The following is an 18,489-nucleotide window of genomic DNA, read 5'->3' as shown; positions in this document are numbered from 1 at the left end:
TACTGTCATAGACAAATACAAATGATGGAATAATATTTAAAACTTTGTGTGTATCACAACATTTCCAGAGCGGCTATCAATCGAGGAAGATGTGTGTCAATGGATGGATTCATTCATGGTGTCATCGCCGCCTGTGATTCCTGCAAAGCCGTATGGTATTTCTAATTAAAACCAATTAGTTTGGTTGATGCTAACAAGTCTTTTATTCGCATCTCTTTTATTTTAATAAAATTATGGAAATAAAGACACATTGTATGAAAGGAGATTACCATTAGTCACCAGCTAAAATGACTGCTCTAGAAGATCATTTGCTATGGCCAAGACCTGAAGTGACCTTCTGAGTTGGTTTGATACTGGACCACGTAAAGGTTCCTAAATGTGATATACATGCCTTTTTCAATCAGCATACAAGGTATATAAGTGGTGTTCAGACAATTCACAAGATCATTAACATTTATTAGACAGGAGAGTAATAGCAAGCAATTTATACCTAATAAGTTACATTAGCAAGACTTCCTACCAACCTTGCTACCATCAAATCTGCTGCATTTCGCATAAGTTTCTCATCCGGCTCCATGGCATGGCATAGTCCTGCCATTTAAAAACACATAACTTCTTTAGTATTCGCATTGTTATTACACTATTGAAAAAAGGGTCCTTCAGAATCAACACATCGGAGATAGAGTAATCAAATTATTTACAACCACATAATCAAGCATGCACACCAAACACCCTCACACCAAATCTTAACTTAACATTGCCCTTTTAAGTGAAGGAAAAAAAATGTGAGGGGAAAACAAAATACTCCCTTGTTTGCATGGGAAGTTAGGTGATGGGGGTTAGGCATTTCTTCTCTCATCTTGCCTCCTTTACAAGTTAGCTCCTCCTTAACTCCTACAAAACAAACACAGAAACAAACCAAGTCAACCATATAATCAGCTGGTGAATAAAAATAAAGAAATGAAGCACACATATGTAAACAATACATTAAGTGCATATTCAAAAGTATCAACTTAATACAACCTAATAAGTTGGACAAGCAAGTTCCAGACAAGGAATCCAACAGAATTAGTGACCTTTTTTCGGCAGAGCTATTCATGCTGTGCTTCATTATCTAACGCATGCACACACATGTAGAAATATATAAAAATGAGATTGTATCATCAAAACAAACTCATTCCAATATAAGGAAAAAACTATCAATCTAAACAACATAATAAATATATTTTGCACATTAATTTTACATACCATGTAGGATTGACATCATTCCCACTTCTAGACCGATCCAGCTTATGAAATTATATAGTCATCATCAGAAATATTATCCTGAGAATCAGTGCATATTTTGAGCAACTCAAGAAAATCTGCTAAAGCTTGGTTCTTTGCAAACAGTATAGAAGCAGTAATTTACCTACATAGGAATCAAATGTCCATGATGCAAAGCATGCAGCTTTAGACAAGTAATTAGCTCATTAAATAACATAATACCTTGTTGGATGTGGATTCTACAAATTGAAGTCTAGGTAAAACGCATGATCAAATTAATAGTTGGAAAAATCAGTAAAAGTTTTATGCTCAACCCACCATGTCTTAAAAAAGGAAAAACACATAATAGCTGACATCAACATATTGGAGGGATACCAGTTACCAACTAAGATAATAGTAAAATAAACTTATAGCTATAGCGTAATTTGTACTCCCTCCGTCCAACATAAGCGAGGCAATATTTTGGGCACGAGATTTAAGAATTGATATATAAAGAGTTAAGGCGCATAGTATACATACCTTCTATGAGATAGTATGGTACATACGCAATGCATCACCAAAGGTTATAAATGGCTCAGAGACATTTGTCTCGGGATGCTCGCAAGACAGTTGCATTAGTGGATGTGTAGCATTTCCAGGTTCCTGCATTAATAAAGTGCACAGATAAAAAAGTGCACAAGCAAATAATGGCTAATATATAAAAGAATGTACTCACTTTTGTGTAACTGGAAGGTTCCATTAGTAGCTGGCCCAAGCAAGAAGGAATGAAGGAATTATGTCATCTTCAAGAGTTTGTGGACCATCGCTAATACAATGCGAGATGAAGGAAACTAAAACGATCACCATAATTTTACTAATTTGATTCAATTTTGTTTTTAATTGCTCGCAGGGTTTAGTCGCATGAAAACAACAACTAATAATTAATAAATGGTATAAAAATCAAGAAAACCCATAAACTAAACAAACCTTGTAGGAATCTGGGATTCAACAGGATCCATCTCGTCAGAGCAAATTTCAAGTGTGTGGGGAATAGCACCAATTCCAGTGCTAACACTCATTCAGTCAGAAGTAGAGATGCAAATTTCCAGGAAAGTCCACCTACTAATGAAGCGGAGGGGCAATCTGGAAATGCATTTGAGCTCTGGATGGATCGATTCTTGCCTAGAAAATGAGGCAAACTGATGCGAACAAAATGAAAAAATGAAATGAGACATAAATAAAGATCACAAAGATGAAAATAGATAACATATATCTGACCACCTGAATCAACTTAGATGTCCTAGAATTTGTCCGGAATCACCTCATAAACTCATTTTGTGAATGTGACAGGTGGCCTAGCTTAGGACAAAAGGTTCACTTGACCCTTGCACATAAATGCTAGCATAAAAAAAAAGTGGCACAACACTGTCTCTATGCTTTCTCCTAATAGAAAGTTGTTAATCTATTTCCCCATCACTGGTTGGGACTGCATGTATACAAGGTTTAAAAAGGCAACAAGGACAAAATACAAACAATATGGAATTCCAAACCCTACTCAATAGACTAAATTAACACAAGCCTTTTACCAAAGTTTTATATCAGTTATTTGCTAGTATTATTGCTTTAAAAAGTAAATCCCATTCAACGGAAAAAAACATCAACAACCTCCACGTTCACCACACTACATAGAGAAAATTTCAAACGACCATAGAAAATATATGTACTTGGTCTTGTTCAGCAGCATGTCTGGTTCAGCATCACAAATTCATTTCACGTATTAAAATATTAATAAGTAAGGTGTTTTAAATTAGGAATCTTAGTTCTCCAACCCTTGAGAGAAACTAAGTCTACACTAATAAACCATTAAAAAGTGTTTCTGGTGACAATTAATAGAGAGAAAACCTTACATATACACACAAATAAGATAAATTACAACCCCAAAAAGAAGAATGCACGGAAACGCCCCACACCTCAAAACTATTCTAAACATTACCCTCAATATGAAGGATGAGAAAATGTAAAGAGGATAGAATACATACTTGTTTGAGTAGAAAGCAAGTAAGGGGTGATGCCGGATCACACCCCTATACCGGAAGTGAGAACTAGGACAACTCTGGGTTAGTTCCTGCAAAAGTTTGTGCTCAAAGTGTACTAGCATAAAAATCCTACGAGTAGTGGTTACAGCTATAACACCTCACTTTTGAAGATCAGAGGACATCTCTATAACTTATCAACACTGAAGTAGCACTCTCAACACGGGACTGAGTTCTCCTTGCTACGCAGCCTTACACTCAACCTGGAATGAACAGCAGCAGAATTTAGACGAGCAGTACGAGCAAACTCAAGTTTGCAATCTAAATCAAATTTGGTCCCTCGATAGCTAATCAAACTGCCGTAGACAAACACAAATGCTGGAATAATATTTAAAATTTTGAGTGTACCACAACATTTCCAGAGCGGTTATCAATCGAGGAAGTTGTGTATCAATGGATGGATTCCATTCATCGGTGTCAACTCCGTTTGTGATTCCTGCAAAGCCATATGGTATTTCTAATTAAAACCAAATACTTTGGTTGATGCTAACAAGTCTTTATTCGTCTCTCTTGTTATATTAGTTCTTATAGAAATCAAGACACATTGATGGAGATTATCATTAGTCACCTGCTGAAATGACAGCTCTAGAAGACGACTAGCATAGCCAAGCCCCTGAAGTGACATTCTGAGTTGGCTTGATATAGAACCACGTAAAGGTTCCTAAATGTGATGTAAAGGTCTTTTCAATCAGCACGCAAGGTATATAAAGTGGTGTTCTGAAAATTCACAAGATCATTGGCATTTATAACACAAGAAAGTAATAAAGCAAAGGTTATCTATACCTACAAGTTAATTAGCAACACTTCCTGTCAACCTTGCTACCATCAAATGTGTTGCGTTTCGTATAAGTTTCTCATCAGGCTCCGTGGCATAGCCCTGCCATTTAAAAACACATTTCGTTAGTATTTTCGCATTGTTACAAACACTACTGAAAGGACCCTTCAGAATCAACGAATCAGAGTGAAAGTAATCAAATTATTTACAACCACATAATCAAGCATGCACACAAACAAACTCGCCCTATATCTTAATCTTAACATTGCCCTTTATGTGAAGGACAGGATGTGAGGGGAAACAAAATAATCCCTTGTTTGCGTGGGAAATAGGTGATGGGGGTTAGGCATTTCTTCTCTCATCTTGCCTCCTTTACAAGTTAGCTCCTCCTTAACTCCTACAAACAAACACAGAAACAAACAAAATAAATTATACTATAAATCAGCTGGTAAATAAAAAATAAAGAAATTAAGCACAACATATGTAACAAATACTTAAAGTGCATATTCAAAAGTATCAACTTAAATACAAACAAATATACCGGATAGCAAGTTCTAGATAAAGAATCAATTTGTAACCTTTTCGGCAGCTGCTATTCGGACTTGTGCTTCATAATCTAAAGCAGGCACACATATGTTTAAACATATAGAAATGAGATTGTATCATCAAAATAACTCATTCTAATATCAAGGTTTGTCCCAGGATGCTCGAAAGACAGAATTGCATTAGTAGGATGTGCAGCATTTCCAGGTTCCTACATTTATAAATTCCACAGGTAAAAAAGTGCACAAGCAAACAATGGCATATATAAAACAGAATGTGCTCACTTTGCATAACTAGAAGGTTCCATCAGTAGCTAGCCAAAGCGGGAGGGAATGAAGGAATGATGTTGTTTACAGGAGTTTGAGGACCATAAAGGCTAGCATAATAAAAAGTGGCACAACACTGTCTCTGTGCTTTCTGCTAACAGAAAGTAGTTGAACAATTTTCCCATAAATGGTTTGGACTGCATGTAAACAAGGTTAAAATGCACCAAGGACAAAGTAGAAACAATATTAATTCCAAACCCATACACAATGGACTAAATTAACACAAGAATTTACTAAAAATTTTATCAGCTATCTGCTAGTATTAATGCTGTAATAAGTAGCAACACAATTTCATTTACACATATCATTAAAATAATTTAAGAAATTCACTTGGTCTTGTACAACAGCAGCACAAATTCTTTTTCACATATCGTTAAAATATTAAAAAAATTAGGTGTTTTAAATTAGGGAATCTTAGTTCTCCAGAAGTTAGTAAGCAACCCTTGAGAGAAACTAACTCTATACTAATTACCCATAAAAAGTGTCAGGTGATAATCAATAGAGAGAAAACCATGCATGCACGCACAATAAGGATAAATTACAAGCACAAAAAGAAAAATGCGCGCAAAACACCCACACCTCAAAACTATTCTAAACATTAACCTCATGACAAGAAAATGTAAAGGGAGATATAATACTCACTGGTTTGCGTAGAAAGCAAGTAAGGGGGGGCACCAGGATCACACCCCTATACTGGAAGCGAGAACCTAGACAACTCCGGGGTTAGTCCCTAAATATGTGTGAGCTCAAAGTGTACTAGCGGAAAAATCCTACGAGTTATAACATCTCACTGCTGAAGAACAGTGGACATCTCTGAAACTTGATCAACACTGAAGTAGCAATCTCAAAAAAGGACCAAGTTCTGCTTATAGCGCAGCACAGCAGCAGAATTTAGATGAGCAAGCAGTGCGAGCAAACTCAAGTTTGCAATCTATAGAAAATTTGGTCCCGCGATAGTTGATCAAACTGTCGTAGACTAACACAACTGCTGGATTAATATTTAAAATTTTGGGTGTATCACAACATTTCCAGAGCGGTTATCAATCGAGGAAATGTGTATCAGTGGATGGATTCCATTCATCAGTGTCAACTCTGTTTGTGTTTCCTGCAAGGTCACATGTTATTTCTAATTAAAACCAATTAGTTTCGTTGATGAAAACAAGTCTTTATTACCTCACCTCTTTTATCTTAATGGTTATTATGGAAATCAAGCCATTGATGCAAAGGATATTATCATTAGTTACCAGCTGAAATGACTGCTCTAGAAAATCACTTGCTACGGCCAAGCCCTGAAGTGACCTTCTGAGCTCGCTTGATACTAAACCAAGTAAAGGTTCCTAAATGTGATGCAAGGGCCTCTGCAAAAAACACACAAGGTATATAAAGTGATGTTTTGACAAATTCACAAGATCATTAACAATTAACACAAGAAAGTAATATAGCAAAGGTTATCTATACCTTAATGCTACCATCAAATGTGCTGCATTTAGTATAAGTTTCTCATCAGGCTCCATGGTATAGTCCTGCCATTTAAAAGCACATAACTTCTTTAACATTTACAATGTTATATACACTACAGAAAAAAGGACCCTTCAGAATCAACGAATCAGAAAAAGTAATCAAATTATTTCCTGCAGGAAAATTGTTTCTAAAATCAAGCAATGTAAGAAACTTCTCCAATATGTATGTCCAATCATTGATTTGATTTTCCTACATGAGCTTATATGATTTCTGGAGTCACCCAGCCATAGAAGTAGCAATAAGCTGGCATCGTAGAAATATTAAAATCTTGAGAAAGATCAGCGGAAGTGGAGAGTTAATGTAATAAATAGATATAGTCTTTAGTTTTCTTGGAAGTGTTTGCATATGACATCTCTGCTATGATAGCATAAATCATTAGTTACCATTTCATACAAAGAAATTGACTTCAAAATTCTGAACTAGCTACTTGATGCTTAAATCAATCCAACACCATACATAAGAAAAAGAAATCATAACCTAAGTGGCACACCATGTCACAGTATATAATACATGAAATTTTGGCTATACATCATGACAAATCCAACAACAAAACCAGACTATGGATTCAATAATTCCATGCCCAGATTCATACCAGAAAAAAACATTGAACTATTTTGAACACAAAAAATAGTTTCGGTATATTAATTTAGAACAATCAGTAAATAAGATCTAACCAAAATGTACTGCTTCCTTTCAGGGTACTTTAAAAAAAATTGTATTCCTCAAAAGATTAGCAAACATATAGTCGTATATAGACTGTTGTTCCCTATTTAAAAAATGACCACATCCCTTCAGAGAATTAAGCATTTTACTAACGAAATGCTAAAATGCTAGAAGCAATCTCCGTCATATCTAGCATCAATATTTGGCCATAAAATTCAACACATAGAACTTTGAAATACTGATATCTTACAAGCAAGAATATTCCAGTGACGTGTTCATTTAAAATAGTGGGACAGGCTTCCAACAAGGTATTCAAAAGTGATGAAAATATATGTCGCAATATTACCTTTAAAATAGTGGGACAAGCTTCCAAAAAGATATTCAAAAGTGAACCCAAAGGTTGAATGTGACTGGGAGAGAGGTCCTGAACATCCTTCAGAAACTTGATCTATTCCTGGAGGCATGCACATAAACCAGAGCATGAAATTACAATTATAACAGACACAAGATGGCACTGCCAGATGTAAATTCTAAAATTAGTCTTGGCAAATAATATCTCACAGAATGATTTCTTTACACAACAACAGACATTAACTTGCTTTTCTTTGTGTCCATGGGATCTTAATAGGGAGGGATTTTTAAAAAAGAGAAAACACTAACTTCATAGAAAGCATCTTTACTTGACACTAATTGACTGCTCATCCAGCTTCCAAGGCCCATGATTTATTTTTTAGATGCAAGTACAGCAAACCGAATGCCAAAGTAAAAAGAAACATATCTAGGAAGTACTTGGGAAAGAGTCTGTGAAAACAATTTAATAGATATATTAAGATGCCAAGATTTGACAATCAATGGGGTTTATATATCAAAGAAAAGAAATACTAATATAGCACATTTATGTACACAGCATATGACACAAAAAATAGGATAATAAGTGTATATATTAATTATATAGATGCTAGGTAGCAAGAAGTGAATTAGAAAATGTAGGAAATCACCAGGCACACAGTATAATACCCAAAAATATATGTGATAGATTTATACAGCTGCAAAAAGGCAGCAAAAATTGAATCAAATAAGTTAAAAAATATTCGCTACAACCAACAAGAAGATGATTAAGCAAAGCAGGCTCACCCTTTCCCCGGCTTCTTCTAAGTTAAGAACTAAGTCTCCCCCTGCCGCCACACGACTTGCCCCCATCGGGCCGCGGCCCCCAGGTCTTGCTCGTCCACCAGTGCGGAGCATTTTTAACAGCGCTAATATAAACAAGCATAAAGGTAAAAATTGGTTTCCAAAACAAATTCGAGTCTATTTATGCACTAGGCAGTTTCACTGAAAGCACCTGAAGAAGTGATCTCCACATAGTTGGGCCTCGGCCTTCAGATTGACTAAGAAATTCAAGTCTATTTTTGCACGAGGAACTATCATGGAAAGCACCTTAGTTTCACAAGAGATAACATTTGCAAGGGTGAATCTGAATGCTTAGAGAGGCCTTCAGATCAACTAAGAGTAACACGAGAATATGTTGAATTATCTCAGTCGCCTCAAATGCAATAGGATTGGCACACAGCACTTTAATCTGACTCAAACAAAAATTCTTTCCTGCATACAGACAAGAAAATGGTAACAGATTTAGAGGAACATATAGAAAGAATCCAAGGAAATAAAAATAATAAATTGTTGCATGTATTCCACTTCCTACAACTAAACAAAAAGTATATCTAAATGTATGTACAAGGAAGAGAATAGCTAACCACACATCCTGGTATCGTGATCTTCAGATTTAGACAAAGCAAGACTAACTCCAATTTTATCAGGTACCGACAAGCGTAGAGCATCAGAAAGATTTTGCAATAGTCCTTCATTGATGGCTTTAGTATGAACTGAGAGACACTTGATATCGAAGTGGTCAAAATTGGCTTGGAGCAGTAATACGCTACCCTCCATTCCATTGTATACTGTCTGAGGAACAAGTTAGAAAAGTACCCACTCACATCAAACACCCCCAAAACTTAAGTCTTGCTAGCCCTCGAGCAAGTAACACAATAAATCACACTCACAAGATATATTAGATAATCCTCTGCCTCAAGTCACGCCAAACCATATGAATCAGTAGGGAAATTAGGCCAACCCCGAATTCACTCGCGGGTAAAACTTTAGAACAAGAATTGTACACGAACTAATTCCCTAAGAACTAGGCATCCCATGCTTCAATCTAAGTTCATGTTGTGTCCTGGGAGTCTCAAACCATCGTCACTAATTCATAAAGAGAAGTTCTTCTGACTATTCTTTATTTTATGCACATAAGATCTTTCTCCCAAAATCAAGCAAAATTCATTGCTCACAAGTCAATATGATGCACAAATCAAAAGGTCTTATTCATTGGGATGTAACGGGGCTTTTGGTAAAGGTGGGATAATATTTGGTTAAGTAGCTTACCACCATTCTTAAAATACTAGCACATCCATCACAACGTCTTTCACATCTCACTCACTGCGTACAAATTTCTTACAGCTCAACACCCCAAACATGAGATTTTTCGACCATATGTCAACTTATTCTTTTGAGCATTCTTTTATCATTTCTATTTTTTCGCTCAATATTTTTTTTCGAGCCTTGGCTTTTTTTTTACTCAAGAAAGGCTGCTTTTTTATTTTGTTGTTTTTTTCTAGCCTTGGCTTTTTTTAGACATGAAAGGCTGCCTTTTTTTTTCTAGCCTTGGCTTTTTTTACTTATGAAAGGCTGCCTTTTTATTTTTTTCTAGCCTTAGCTTTTTTTTACTTATGAAAGGCTGCCATTTTTTTTAGCCTTGGCTTTTTTTTACTCTTGAAAGGCTGCCTTTTTATTCTATTTTCGTTTGAAGGGACAGTTTTTCACTCACTTTGTATCTCAGTAATACCACCTAATGAATGGTCCAGAACCTCCATCTTTTTCTTGCCACCATAATACCCTCCCAAGAATGTGCTAGCACTTTAATGTTAGTGACTAGGGAAGAAAATATAGGCCAACAAATGGATATAATAAGTAAGCTGATATAAGGACATCAAAATTTTCAACAAAGAAATTAGTCTTTTGGGGCTCAAACTGGCTCACTAGTGGTTTATGCAGGGTCAGGCATGTGATAATTTGGATATGAGTCCTTTATTCCTATTGCCTAAATCATTTTTATGCACCAATATCAACAAGATTGCAACTCATAAAGCTCTCATTCAGTCGATCGGCCCTATGGCTTTTTCAATTAATTTTTCAAAACCGGAATAGTTCTCTCTCCTTAGCTCAAGAAATCGGGCAACAAAGAACACTGTTATCACTTATTTGAAGCATGGGAAACCTAGGACTCCAGAAGTTAGTAAGCAACAACTAAGTTTGCAGATCAACCCTTGAGAAAAACGAAGTCTACACTAATAACCTCCTCAACTCCTACACAACAAACACAAAACAAACAAAATCAATTATATGAATCAGCTGATAAATAAAAATAATGAAATGAAGCACAACATAAGTAACAAATACTTAAAGTGCATATTCAAAAGCATCCACTTAAATACAACCTAATATGTTGGACAGCAAAATTCTAGATAAAGAATCCGATAGAATTTGCAACCTTTTCGGCAGCTGCTATTCATGCTTGTGCTTCATTATCTAACACATGCACACATATGTAGAAATATATAAAAATGAGGTTTGATCATCAAAACAACTCATTCTAATATCAAGGAAAAACATGAAATCTTAACAAAATTATAAATACATTATGCACATTAATTTTGCATACAATGTAGGATTGACATCATTCCCACATCTAAAGCGAGGCCAGCATGTGAAATCATACAGTGCATCATTGGAGAATTAGTGCGTACTTTGAGCAAATCAAGAACAATATGCTTAAGCTCGGTTCTTTGCAAACAGTTATATAAGTAGTAATTCACTACATAGGAATCTAATGTCCATGATGCAAAATAATGCAGCTTTAGACAAGTAATTAGCTTATTACCTAACACTCATACCATGTTGGATGTGGATTCTTCAATTGAAGTCTAAATCAGTGAGGCTTCCAGGAAGTTCAAAAACATGAGAGGGTTATTTTAGTAATTTCAAGTAGAAGAGGGGACCTTGTTGTGTTCATAGGTCAAACTCAACCTTTCTAATTCCTAAAATCAACTCTAAATTCACAATTTAACAATAGTAAATTTGGTGATGCTAATATTGATTCAGCAGACCTCAACCTACTCGCAATAATCTAAGCAAAAACATTATCAATCCACAAACCCCAAAAAATGATGAACAAATTTATATAAAGAAAAAAAGAAAATACAAATTGATTACCTGAAGACGGCGATGGCTGTTGAGAGGAACGGCGGCGGAGGTTTAGTGAGAGGCTTCTAGGTGCGGGTTGACTCTCCATCTCCTCAATTACTCATTCGAGGCAGCACCAACAAATCCCTGTGCCGAGTTTTCATTGCATCCATCCGCCGATTTATACGCCGTTCAATTTTTACAGAGGAAGGAGGAAAGGGAAGGAAGAGAGAGAGTGCAGAGAAAAGTGAGGGGCGTGAAATGGAAAGGACTCTGCAAAATATTCAAAATATAGAAACGGTATAATCATTAATATTCAAACTTTATTACTATTAAATTCGTAGACAGTCATGTATTAATATTGAAAATTTATTACTACTAAAAAATTGTGAAATTCGTATAACTTAATACTATGAATCAGTTTTAGTTTTGATATATTAAAGAGAGAGAATGGTCAGGGTGAAAGTGATACGAGAGAATGAAATACTTTGTATTGTAACGATCGTAATGGATAATGGCCTGTAGAATTATAGACCAAAATATAATCATTGATCAGATTTTGGATGGGTTATTAGAAATGGGACATCAAATTGCTGTAGTTCATTCCTAATTCGAATTACTTAGTTGATGCAGTTAATTATGGTATGAACTAAGTTAGATTACAGATTAAGTGGGATTTCATTCTCATTTTCACCATTTTGTTTTTTCGCTCAATTTCTCTTTCACTCTCAATCTAATTTTGCAATTTCTCCTTAGCAAAAGAAACCTAGGGATAAGGGTCCATTGCACCACCTGACAGTTTAATCCAACTACGAAATGGAGATGCAGACAACACAAATTGGAAAAGGTGGGTGAATCAATTGATTTAATTTACTTTTCACCTTACCTCTACAATCTATCTGATATTTTCTTCATTTGTGGTAGTGTATGAGCTAAAATCTGGAATTTAACCCATGAATTGGAGGTTATATAATCAAAGGTTTGGTGTAGTTTCCACTTCATTTTGATTTTATAGTTCGGTTAAATTTTCGTTTCTCTTAAAACTTTTACTGTTTTGGTTATCAATTTTGGAATTATATGTGATCTGCAAAAAAAATTTGTGTCTTTTGATTGGGTAAATTTGTTTCATCTTAATTTTGTAATATGAATTGATTGTAATATATGAAGTGATTTCGTAAGAATTATATTTGTTTTGAATTTTTCAAAGTAGATTCATAGGAGTATTAACATAAAATGATCCCATATTTAGGTCAACTTATTTAATTATACGATGAAAAATGTTGTTTATTAGATGAAGTGATTTGGTATGATGTGACTGCATTTCATTTGTGGTGAAGCGTAAATATATCTAGATATTAGGTATGTTGTAAATTAATTAATTTTACCAGAATATATTTGTTGTGAGTTCTATTATTTAACTCGACGAAGTTATGCGTATTGGATTTTTGAAACTAGTTTCAGTTGAACATAAAATCGTTCTGTATTAGGGTGAACTTATTAAAATATAAGATGAACAAATTTATTTCTAAAATGATGTAATTTGGTAGCTTTAACTGAATATTGTGCTTTAACCATAAATGTGATTGAAGAAGAGATTAAAGTATACCATGAAGAAATATGATAATATGATGAAGTAATTTGTTGTGTTGTAACAAAACATTGTGTTTTACCATTAAAAAACAAACACAAATCAATACAAATTGATATTAAAGATGTACTATTAGAATCATACAAAATATATAAATCAAAACGAACAATGTTGAACATGCGTCACACGAGAATATTGCTAACATAAGGTATGTAGCATATCATTCCTTATTTCAGGAAATACATTATAAAAATATAATATAATTTGCAGATTTGGGAATACATTACATAAATATAAACGAATTTGCATGGAATAATACACATGCTAATGTTTTTGCATTTATAGTATATATTTAAAATAGTCTCCTCCGTCTCGTATTACTCGCACTTTTTTTTCCGGTCGTAAATTTGGAATTTATTTTTTAGTGTAACTAAATTAGTATTTTAAGTGTAATGAGAGATCACTTAATAAATGAACACTTAATCTGTTATAATTAAATACCATGATTCTTATTTAAAATAAATATAGTGTAAGTAGTTTGGGACGAGGCGAAACATAAAAGTGCAAGTAACACGGGACAGAGGGAGTATTATTTTGCAGATGAATGATATGCTACACATCTCTACTTATACGAGCATCACTCTCGTTTGATGCTCGTTTACCGTTGTTCGTTTTTATTTATATATTTAGTTTGATTCTAATACTTTGAAAAATGTTATTGAAAATTTTAATTTCACAAAATTCATATAAATCACAGTTCGATTTGCTTGTTTTCTCTATAATTTCAAATAAATTAAGCTTTGACTTTTATGAATTTTATAAAATTAAAATTTTCAATAATATTTTTTAAAGGATTAGAATCAAATTTATTTAATTTTTAAATCGAAACAAACAACGGTAAATGGCATCAAATGAGAGTGGTGCTCATATAATGAACTCACACTAGATATGTAGCATATTATTACTTTTATTTTGCATATCTCCATAATTCACAGTTTATATGTATCTATTTAACAATACTATATAAAATATTAGTAAAAATTTTGTTTTCTAGTAAATTTATGTGAAATTGTATACTCCCTCGAATATGCACTTTGGGATCGACACGTGTTTTAATATAAAATGATGAAGTAGGAGAGAGGTAGAGAGAAATAGTAATAAAGTATTGTTAGTGGAGAATGAGTCTCACCTCATTAGAGAGAAAAGACTTTCCAAAATTAGAAAGTGCATATTCTTGTGGGATAGACTAAAAAGGAAAGAGTGCATGTTCTTGAGGGACGAATGGAGTATTAATTATGATTTTTAATTTTTTATTAGAATACAATTTTCTTCTTTTTTCGTGTATATAACATTATTGTTTTAGATATCATCAAAAACAACATCTCGTAATCAGTTGATTGATTTTTTTTAAGTTTGTAATTTGATATTATGATTTCAACGGTTAGAAGACCAACCAAAACTAATATTTTACTAAATTTTACTATTTGAATTACTATTATCTCATATAAAAAAAGTATTAAATTTTGTATTTCAAATTCATTATGTATTTGTATTTTTATTATTCTATAAATTTGTAGAATAAATAAAGAAGGCGAGAATATTGAAATATCATCTTAAATAAATGTATAAATATATTATTTTATAATTTCAGCATCGGCTTAAATAATTTTTTGGTTCCATCCCTGGCAGAACTACTAGGTATAGAGCCCTTGCCTTGCCAAAAGCCTTCATCTTTCTTCTCCTGCTCTCATCCTCGTTGTCCGACCGACGCACTCCTCAATTTGAAATTACAACAACTTCGGAACTTGAAATTCAAATTAAATTGGGGGGCCCACGGTGAAATGCACTTGTTTACTTCACTAAAATTAGATTGTACACATTTTAATAGCAATTAAATAATTACTACTCCCTTTGTACCACTTTAGCAATCCCGGCATCCCAGTTTGAAAATTGTAATAGACCTTATATTCCACTAACCTTTTTCCAGTCACATTTTATTATAAAATTAATATATAAAAGTATGACTCACAATCCACTATCCTTTTTCCACCAACTTTCGTTTACATTTCTTAAAATCCGTGCCAAACTAATATGGGACTCCGTAAAGTAGGACGAAGGAAGTACATAATTTGATAATATATGGAACTCATAATTATTAATTTTAATACAATTGTATAATGCATAGAATTGATTTTTAAGTTGAGTACATAATTAGGTAATGTGAACTCATAATTATTACTTTTAATACCATTATATAATCCTTCGTCCCACAGAAATATGTCATTTGGGATTGACACGAGTTTTAATGTGTAATTAGTAACGTAAGAGAGAAGGAGAAAAAATAATTGAAATTGTATAATGGATGGTGGACCCTCAAATGATAAAGTAAAAGAGAATGAGAAAAAAGTTGTCATAAATGGATATGAACTATTTGTATGAGACGGATAAAAAAGTAAATAAAGTAAATATTGGCTTATTTCTATGGGACATAGGGAGTATGTAGACTAGATTTTTATTACTTAAAAACAAAATGACATTAATTTGCATATTTCCAATTACTGTAATGTAGTTTCATTTGAGGTGATTGATTTTGTTAAAAATTATGATTATTGTTTAGAACAAAGGCACATCGCTTCATGTATCATTTTTAGCAAAAAATGATTATATCACATTGCATTAGTCAGTAGCCAAAAGTATGGTAATTAAGTTTTGACTGACTCATATTTTTAGAAAAAATTATAAAATTAGAAAACGTACCATGGATGTTAAGCATGAGAATTTTATTTTAATTTCTTACGATATCGATCAGTTTTAAAGAAAATCAATGATTGAGTTTCATAGAAATCAAGAATATTCAAAGAATCGAGACTATATGAATGATCGAGAGTATATTCGAAGTGTTTTTAATATTTAATTTTGAACGAAATAATAATTTCTAAAGCGGTAATTGATTATAAATAATTGTTTTGGAAACAAAATTAATCAAGAAATATAAACATGTAAGCTATTTATGATTTAAATTATTTTTACAGTAGCGAAGTTTATAAATCTAAGTTGGCAAGTACATTTGAAAAAATTAAACATATAGTCTTTCCTGTTTGATGAGTTTTGCCCACACAAAGATCAAACTTTGAGTTTGAGAGACAGTCGAAAGATGTATGGTCGAGTTCTGAATATCTTCACGTTGAGAAGGGGCGAGCAATCTTCAATTCTTTGGACAAGCTATTTGGTAATTCTAAACCATAGAATTCATGATTTAGGATCTATATTCTTTATACATGAGTTATTTGCATCCTAGCATGCTATTATTTGTTTAACATGTGAGTTTAATTGATCCCATAATAAGTCAAATAGATCATTTATTTGATTGATTTATTTATACATGTCTTCCGTTGTGCATGGTTTACCATAACCTTAAAACTAGTATCTGAACTGTTTCATGAAGTATTTTCAAAAACAGGATTATCTTGGAACTCTAGTGGAACTACCAGGAAGTCTCTCTAAGTCGGAACCTCTTGATTTCAACGTGGAACTAACAAACCAAATTCACACTTAGAACGTGTATGCATACATTGGGAAACTTGAAAACCACCGTGTTAGAATAATTGAGTGAACCATTACATAAACCTCTCTATGATGATTAACCAAGAACGATGGAGAAGGAGCACAAACTGTAAAGCGGAAGCGTGCCTTGATCCATCTAGAATTGAACGGCAGGAATTGCTTTGCAGCGGCTATGGATCTTCCAAACGATCAGAGACATTCTTTGCAATAGTCTGCCGAGAGAATACAGAGATATCAAATATTCTTCTGGCGTCTGGGGACCATAACCTAATTTTATATTTATATAAATATAAGATCCTTTATTTTCTATCCGGTCTCTCAACAAATAGAAAATCACAAAATGGTATACATTTATTTCCATAACAAATAAATACACTTTAGCCCAAACTTTAATCTTTATAGGATCACTTTAATTGGGCAACTGAAAGATAGTCATACACATTAAATTAGTCATGTGGAAGCCCACATTTCTAACAATCTCTCACTTGGGAAACACATAACACAAAATAAATGTGTACAAACCGAATGAGCGCTCAAATATGATATCACATATTGTATTTCCGAACAATCTTATTGTCAACCATATCGGCATAGGACTAAAGACGCAGTCACCATACTTTTTCATGATTAAACCCATCAGTAATCACATATGCAAACATAATCAACAACAGATCAATTATGGAGTATAGCATGAAAATTTCATGCAAGGTGATCATACATGCCTATTTCCAACTGATCCTCCCAAATCCTTAGTGAGATCAAACCAAAACAAAAAACACAAGTAATGGACAAAACACAATACTTTATTTTTGCAGAGAATGACATGACTTTATAACTTCATGTTCAAAACACAATATAGAGTAATAACCAAAACTACTCTCACTGAACGGAAGTACCCTTAAACAACATAATACCCATTTGGGCTACATGCCCATGAAAGACCTTGAGTGATAGTCCCTTAATGAGCGGATATGCAATCATCAAATCCGTTCCTATATGCTCTATAGAAATTTTTCCATTCCGAACTTTTTATTTACAACCAGGAAGCTATGACACTAGAGCTCCTATTGCTTAACACTGCAGGGTTATTGTCACAACATAACTTTAGTGGTCTTTCAATACTTTAACAATATGTAGTCTCGTGACAATTTGCAGTCATATTTAATTACTAGATGCCCCAAAACAAGTTACGAAAACTGTTGTCATAGCAGAAGGTGATACAAGTGTTTGCTCAACACTTCTCCACGAAATGGCTCCACAACCAACAGACGTACGTAACTTAAAAAAATGGATCATTTTCTGTATTGGCATCTTACAAAATCAGAATCAATGAATGCCTAATGATCTCTCCAAATGATCTGATTTTTCTATATGGGAGCACGTAATGCTTAGTTCTCTGTAGTATCTCACAACCCGTTTTGTTGTTTCCTAATTATCCATATCGGGTTACTGAGATATTTGCCCAACATATTAACAATAAAAACCAAATTGGGTCTAATACATACTTGAGCACACATTAGGCTCCCAACAGCCAAAGCATAAGGAACCTTTTGCATTTTCTAAATCTCAAGTTTTATCTTAGGGCACTGAATGAGACTAAGTTTGTCTCCTTTAGCCATATGGGTGTTTCTTTACTTGCAATTATGCATCTCAAATACTTTAGGCACTTTTTCTTCAATATAACCCTTTTGTGACAATCGAAGAATATCTCGAGAACTATCTCAATTTATTTCGATTTCAAATACAAAAGAGGTTCCCCCAAGATCTTTCACCTCAAATTTCTTCGAGGGTAATTCTTGGTGTTGTGCAATATTCCTTATCATTAATTGCAATTAATATGTCATCGACATGCAATACCAAGAAGATGCATTTGCT

General features: G+C 33.7%; 2 long non-coding RNA genes across 3 annotated transcripts; both read right to left on the bottom strand.

Annotated features, from left to right (window-relative positions):
* Window positions 1-116: 116 nt before the first annotated feature.
* Window positions 117-579, bottom strand: LOC121744419. Its single transcript, XR_006038599.1, has 3 exons — window positions 491-579; window positions 270-372; window positions 117-140 (listed from the first exon to the last, which is right to left on the bottom strand). It is a non-coding gene; the product is annotated as an uncharacterized LOC121744419 (long non-coding RNA).
* A 706-nt stretch (window positions 580-1,285) lies between these two features.
* On the bottom strand, window positions 1,286-11,754 carry LOC121744333. Of its 2 annotated transcripts, XR_006038551.1 has the most exons (18): window positions 11,493-11,754; window positions 9,227-10,586; window positions 8,921-9,128; window positions 8,509-8,768; window positions 8,301-8,422; window positions 7,513-7,620; window positions 6,441-6,505; window positions 6,161-6,340; window positions 4,941-6,087; window positions 4,692-4,867; window positions 4,122-4,510; window positions 3,907-3,999; window positions 3,687-3,774; window positions 3,439-3,541; window positions 2,233-2,427; window positions 1,982-2,071; window positions 1,786-1,908; window positions 1,286-1,326 (listed from the first exon to the last, which is right to left on the bottom strand). It is a non-coding gene; the product is annotated as an uncharacterized LOC121744333 (long non-coding RNA). The 2 variants fall into 2 exon arrangements; XR_006038552.1 differs by lacking the exons at window positions 1,286-1,326; window positions 1,786-1,908; window positions 1,982-2,071; window positions 2,233-2,427 and adding an exon at window positions 3,230-3,370.
* Window positions 11,755-18,489: the final 6,735 nt, after the last annotated feature.

The sequence above is a fragment of the Salvia splendens genome, chromosome 8 (assembly GCF_004379255.2).
Source record: "Salvia splendens isolate huo1 chromosome 8, SspV2, whole genome shotgun sequence".
NCBI classification, from domain to species: Eukaryota; Viridiplantae; Streptophyta; class Magnoliopsida; order Lamiales; family Lamiaceae; genus Salvia; species Salvia splendens.
This window is presented reverse-complemented; position numbering and strand designations above follow the sequence as displayed.